Source organism: Octodon degus, unplaced genomic scaffold, assembly GCF_000260255.1.
Source record: "Octodon degus isolate 3935 unplaced genomic scaffold, OctDeg1.0 scaffold00023, whole genome shotgun sequence".
Classification (NCBI taxonomy): Eukaryota; Metazoa; Chordata; class Mammalia; order Rodentia; family Octodontidae; genus Octodon; species Octodon degus.
In genome coordinates this window covers 3,759,316-3,766,335 of record NW_004524599.1, presented here as the reverse complement: position 1 = coordinate 3,766,335, position 7,020 = coordinate 3,759,316, and the positions used below count along the sequence as shown (strand labels likewise).

Sequence of the window (7,020 nt, the reverse complement as noted above, 5' to 3'; positions counted from 1 at the left end):
AAAGCAGCAGCCACAGGCCTCCCTTTCCCTTTTATCCCATCCAGGCTACAGGTCTTTCAGGCGGTGCCGCCCACACTCAGGTGGGTCGTCTCATTATCCACACCCAGATTTAGGTTAAATCAATCAGGGAATGACTTAACTATCACACCCCTAACCCATATTCACATACCCTAGATCCAACTTCTTCAAAAAAGCCCTACCTATGAGCATATGGGTTTGGGGGAGGGGGCATTAGATATTGACCATGAAGCATACTAAGGAGTTTATGTTTTATCCCAAGAGACACAAAAGGACAAGGCATACCAGACATGTTCTTTGTGGGACAGTGATCAAAGCAATTCAGAGCACAATACCCAACAATACAGTAAATGACTAAGGAGAGAATGTGGGTCTGAGGGAGTCCTGAAGAGCTTAGTACAGGCAACAGGTCCACACAGGTGTCACAGCACACCTTGGAGGACCGACTCACTTTGCTGGAGATGCTTCTGCTGGGGGAAGATAAAAGGACTAGTGTAGAAAACAGGACTTGAGAATCAGTGTGCCTTGCAAACATCCCTTCTGCACCCGTTCTGTGCCACCACTACCATTTGCTGTAACCACCAGCCCTGAAGCCACAAATCAGCCTCCACTACTCACCAATAAAGGAACATCACTTGGGTTCTGGATCTCAACTCCATTCCAAAACAGATTCTATTACCTGCCCTCTGACCTCAAGGACTCAGGCTGTGTATGGCTCACCATGTTCCTGGACATGCTGGGTGCCCACAGCTCAGTGCATTAACTTGCTAAGTCATTCAACCTCTTGAGACTCACAGTCCTGGCATACAATATGGAGACAACAAGGCGAGTCCCATCCTAGCCTACAGGGATGTGTTGAGTACCATGTTGAATAACTTAAGTTGAAACCACTCATAAATCACAGAGCTCAATAATGAAAGAGATTATTAGGAATATAAGCTTATCCTAGATAGACAAGTGGATTAATGGCTGTAAATTACCACTGGTACCAGGGAGCAGGCATGGTTAACCAGCCCACACAGCACCCGTAAGAGGTGAGCATGTTCACGCTAAGGATGCTGGGGAGATGATAGTTGATCTCTTTCCACGTCCACCCAACCCATTCCCAATGCCTCTCACTTGCCCTTGGATGTAAATCTCTTACAGTCAAGTGTTGGAGTGCCTTTTGAAATCAAAACTTTCTCCCATTTATCACCAAATGATGAGTCTTAACAGCAAACCATTCTTGCTTCCCTGATCCTTGCTGCAGAATCTGTCACTTGTGCCGCATGCCCGGACCATCATCCCACACTGTGTAGCTAAGAGACTATCCCAGGCCACTCAGCAGGAAGAGCTCACCTGTGAGAACGTGACCTTCCCTTGGGTGACAGCCTGGCAGGCGTGTGGGTCACTGTATCAGAGAAGGGAAGGTTGTTAGAGGGAAGATGAGCCTGCCCATTTCTCCAGCCTCTCAGAGCCTAAGAAACCATCCAACTTTCATAGCTATTTCAATAATGCCAGCTCAAATAACACACATTTCCCAGACATTTTTTTTTTCCTGTGATGAGAATGGGAAAGTGAATTTTCTTTGAAGTGAATCCATCAGCTTTTCAAACAAATCTAGAGTTCTTGAGGAGCCAGCAGCTAGCCAGTAAGCTCTCATTTTTTTCCTCATGGTACTCACTATTATCACGACTCTTTTAATAACTTGTATGCACTAAACAATTACACATACTAAGCTCTGTTTAAATTTATTGCTGTAGCTTCTTTTTCGGGGAAACACCAAATGGCGGATGACGCCGGTGCAGCGGAAGGGGCCGGAGGCCCCGGGAGCCCGGGGATGGGAGGCCGCGGCGCTTCCGCGGAGGCTTTGGCAGTGGCCTTCGAGGTCGAGGGCGTGGCAGAGGCCGGGAACCGGGCTGAGGCCGCGGGGCTTGCAGCGGTAAGGCCGGGGACAAAGAGTGGATTCCGGTCACCAAGCTGGGCCGTCTGGTCAAAGACATGAAGATCAAGTCCCTGGAGAAAATTTACCTTTTTTCCTTACCCATCAGGGAGTCCGAGATTATTGACTTTTTCCTGGGCACATCTCTCAAGGATGAAGTTCTGAAGATCGTGCCTGTGCAGAAGCAGACTCGTGCTGGCCAGCGGACCAGGTTCAAGGCATTTGTCGCCATTGGGGACTACAACGGTCATGTTGACCTGGGTGTAAAGTGTTCCAAGGAAGTAGCCACTGCCATTCGTGAGGCCGTTATCCTGGCCAAGCTCTCCATTGTCCCTGTCAGGAGAGGCTACTGGGGAAACAAGATCGGCAAGTCCCACACTGTTCCTTGCAAGGTGGCAGGCCGCTGTGGCTCTGTGTTGGTGCGTCTGATCCCTGCCCCCAGAGGCACTGGCACTGTCTCAGCCCCTGTGCCCAAGAAGCTGCTGTTGGTGGCTCCTATTGATGACTGCTACACCTCTGCTAGGGGCTGCACTGCTACTTTGGGCAACTTTGCTAAGGCCACCTTTGATGCCATCTCCAAGTCCTACAGCTGTCTGACCCCTGACCTCTGGAAAGAGACTGTGTTAACCAAGTCTCCCTATCAGGAATTCACCGACCATCTTGTGAAAACCCACACCAGAGTCTCTGTCCAGAGGACTCAAGCTCCAGCGGTAGCTACAACATAAAGGGTTTTTACACAAAAATAAAATGAATTAAGTCTGGAAAAAATAAAAATAAAAAATAAAAATAAATTTATTGCTGTAGCTCACTAGAGCTTCCAGGCAAGGATCATTAAATACACTATACTGATGAGGAAACTGGGCCTCAGAGTTGACACTTACCTACATTCATAAAAATAAATGACAGGGGGCTGGTGAGATGACTCAGTGGTCTAAAGCACCTACTTAGAACAAGCTTAGCAAAGCACAGGGACCACGGTTCAATCCCCCAGCACCACATGCCAGCCAGCCCCGCCCCCTGGTGGGCTGAGCTGGCCACACACACACACACACACACACACACACAAATAAATAAATAAAAATTTAAAAAATAAATAAATAAATAAATAAATGACAGAGCTAGGATTTAAACCTAGGTCCTAAAGCCAGGCATGCTACTGTAGGCCTGTAATCCCAACACTCAGGAAGCTGAAGCAGGAAGATCGCCATGAGTTCAAGGCCAGCCTGCATTACATAGTGAGAACCTGTCTCAAAACAAAATGAAATAAGGAAAAAAGAGAAAAATAAACCTAGGTCCTATGTGTTTGTTTCAGAGAGTTGATGTATCTCACTATAAACTGAATGACTTTATACATCAGAAATTTATTTTCTCATTGACCTGGGGGCTAGAACAAAATGTAGCTGGGTGGTACGAAGGGCTACTGTTAGGGGCTCTGGGGTCAGATGTGTGTCATGCCTTCTCTCTGGCATTTGCTACAAATGGGATCCCTCAGTTGGTGGATCATCAATCCCATCTCTGTGTCTCTGCGTCTCTATTATAAGAACATTACTGATTGAAGTTAAGACCAACCCTAATCCAGCATGACCATAATTTTGTTTTGTTTTGTTTTTCAATGTTTTTATTTATTTGGTACAGGATCTCACTGAGCAGCTCAGATTCATAGTGATCCTCCTGTCTCAGTCTCCCCAGAGCTGGGATTACAGGTATGCTCTACCACACCCAGTTTCGGTGGCCAGCCCAGCACAGGACTGGCATGGCATGTGGTACTGGGAATCAAACCCAGGTCCTTGGGTTTGCCAGGCAGGCACTTAAACCACCGAGCTCTCTCCCTGGCCCAACCTCATTTTTTTTTATGGTAGTAAGATACAAATACAACACTTGCCACTCTGACCACTGTAAGCATACAGTTTGGTGGCATTGGTAACACTTACAAGGTACCGCACCACTGTCGCCACTGTCCATTCCTAAAACCCTTTCATCACCCCAAACAGAAACCCTGTACCCATTAAGCAATAACTGCCCTCTATTGCCCATCCCCCCCCCGGTACTGGGGATTGAACTCAGGACCCTGTGCTCGTCAGGCAAACATTCATTCTACTGAGCTATCTCCCTGGCCCTATTTGCTCATTCTAAGTACCTCACATAAGTAGGATCACATAATCCTTGTGCTTTTGTGTCAAGCTTTTGTCACTTAGCATAAGGTTTCCAAGTTCTAGCCAGAGGCAGGTGATAGCATGCAGAAGCAAATCACCTATTCCATTATTGTAGAATAGTACTGTCTGTCTGGATATAGGCACTTTATGTATCGACTCATCCACCAAAAAAGTAAAATTATGCTTTTTTGTTTTTTAATACAGGGTTAGTTCAGGTTGGCCTTGAACTCGCTATGTAGCTCAGTCCAGGCCAGAAATGAACTCACAATGATACGGCTGCCTCAGCCTCCAGAGTGCTGAGATGACAAGCGTGCACCACCATGCCCAGCCACCTTTGGCTATTGTGAAGAATTTTCTGTTGCTATGCACACCGGCATACAAACACTTGCTTTCAATTTGGAGGCGTATATTTAAGAGTAGAGTTGTTGAGTCATTTGATAATTCTATGTTTAAATTTTTAGAAATTCCCATAGTGTTTTCCACAGCAATTTCACCATCTTATATTCTTAACAGCAAGATGAGTAAGGGTTCCAATTCTTTGCTATCCCTGCTAATGCTTGTATTCTGTTAGTTTAAAAAAATATATAGAATATGGTGACATATCACTTTAATTTATTTAATATATCTATGATGACCCTGTTTCCAAATAAAACTCCACTTTGGTAGAGCAGCATCGGAACCCAGATCTCACACTCGTGATTCCTATCAACACTACCTCAAGGATACACAGTGTTTAATCCTGCCGGTTCTTGTCTCCACTTTACAGGCAGGCAAAGCAGAGCTCTGAAGGTGAAACAATTCGCCCAAGATCAGATATGGAATACAGCCACTCTATCTGCAGCCACCCCAGACTAAGAGCCACCAGCAGGACACAGTTTCTCAGCAGTGCCCTATTTCTTGAGCATCCTGTTTTAAAGACCTTGAAGAAAATATATATGATTTTTTATAATTTCAGAGATTCTAAAAAATGTATGAGCCACCCTCTTAGTTGTATAGCACACTCAGGTTTGCCATCAGCTATACTCACTAGTAATACAGTAAATATGGTTTCCCATCTCTCTTCCTGCTGGGCATGGTGGTGCATACCTGTAATCCCAGCACTAAGGGGGCTGCAGCAGGAGGATCACCCTGAGCTCAAGGGCAGCCAGCACTACATAGGGAGACCCCGTCTCAAACAAAAACTCTCTTCCTTTGCTCCCTAAATGCCATGTTAAGTCCTATGAATTCTGTAATTAACTTCATTTTTATACGATGCTAAGAAGCAGTCAGTGGCCCCAGCAAAGGTGAGGTAAGTCCCAAAGTCCTCTGTGAGTCCACGAATAATAAAGTAATATGGATCTAGGCAATCATCTACACAGCATATATAATTGCACATACATGCAATTACAGTCAGAAGCATCACCACATATATCAGAATAAGGACTTACTAGAGAAAAGCTGTAAATGAGTTCTATTTGCAGCCTTGGCATGCAGATGTTATGTAAGCTAAGACAAAGCAATTGTGATTGCTGCTTAAATCTTTCATTAGTTCTTCTTCACCTAAAAGACACAAGCCTAGAACTATTTTATGTTTTTTAAACACAGTATTGACATCCATAAGACAGTATGGATGGAATCAAGGCAAGGGGAAGCTATGCCCCGGGGAACAAGTCTGGAACTCTTAGGGTGGCTCTGTTCTAATCCCCAACCCCTTGCCATTGTAAAGCGTAGCCTCAGAGATCCCTAAACACCACGTATGATTCTCATGCTCATAACATCTTCCTTCACCCAACTTTCCACTTATCCTTTAAGGCCCGTGTAGAACTTAGTATCTACCCCCTGCCCACACAACTTTGTATAGCCTGTCCCACTCCAGATAAGGCTATTTGTTCATATTTCTGTTGTGATTTTCATCACACTCTACCATGACTTACTAGAGAACTTGAAGTCACAAGTTCTGTTTTGTCCATCGCAATATTCTTAGTCCTAGACTCATAGTAGCAGTTTATTAAATGCTTATCACTTTTCAATGCCTTCCATCTTTCTTAGATTCATTTTTGTTTACCTGGAAGTTATATTTTTTAACTAATTTATTTATTTTGCACAGAGTCTCACTACACAGTTCAGACTCACAGTGATCCTCCTGTCTCAACCTTCCCAGTGCTAGAATTACAGGTGTGTGCCACCATGTCTGGTTTCAATGGCTGGCTCAGTGCGCCTGGGGTTCCAGGACTGGCACAGCATGCAGTACTTGAGATCAAACTCAGGTCCTTATGCTTGCCAGGCAGGTGCTTAGACCACTGAGCTATCTCCCCAGCCCCTGAAAGTTATCTTTAACCTTAGTTTAAGGAACTTAAAAATTTGTACATTGAAATTTTTACATTCTCAAATCTTTTCCAACTTCAAAGAAATACCAGGTTTTATAGCAACGTCAACCTCACAATCACTCCCTTTACAGGAAAGAGGTGACTGCATTCCTGTGCTTTTCCAAAAGGCAGAGTTACACTCATCTCTGGAACCTCTCTTGCTACCTCCCCTCATTGAAACGTCACCCTCCACAAGCCCACTGCTGTCGTTGGAATTTGCTCTCAAGTAGTTTAGAGAGGGGGCCTGGCCTTAGCTCAGTTGTTTAAGTGGCTGCTTCCACAAAGCTGTCAGCCTAAGGTTGCTGGAGTTCGATCCCCACAACACTCCAGCCAGCCAAACCACCCCTGAGGGCATTCGGAGCAAAAAAAAAAAAAAAACCTTATTCCTTTAAGGGCTAGTGAGATGGCTCAGTGGTCTAAAGCACCTACTTAGAACAAGCTTAGCAAAGCCCAGGGACCGCGGTTCAATCCCCCAGCATCAAGTAGTTTAGAGGAAACTACTCTTCAGAGAGAAAAGTAAATTTATGAGACCAAAACAACAATGCAAGGAACCTGATCCTCCAAGTAAAAGGTATTGATCAAC

At 45.0% G+C, this 7,020-nt stretch overlaps 1 pseudogene; it reads left to right on the top strand.

The window, feature by feature from the left end:
* Positions 1–1,783: 1,783 nt before the first annotated feature.
* Positions 1,784–2,664, top strand: LOC101560027 (annotated as a pseudogene).
* The last annotated feature ends 4,356 nt before the right edge of the window (positions 2,665–7,020 follow it).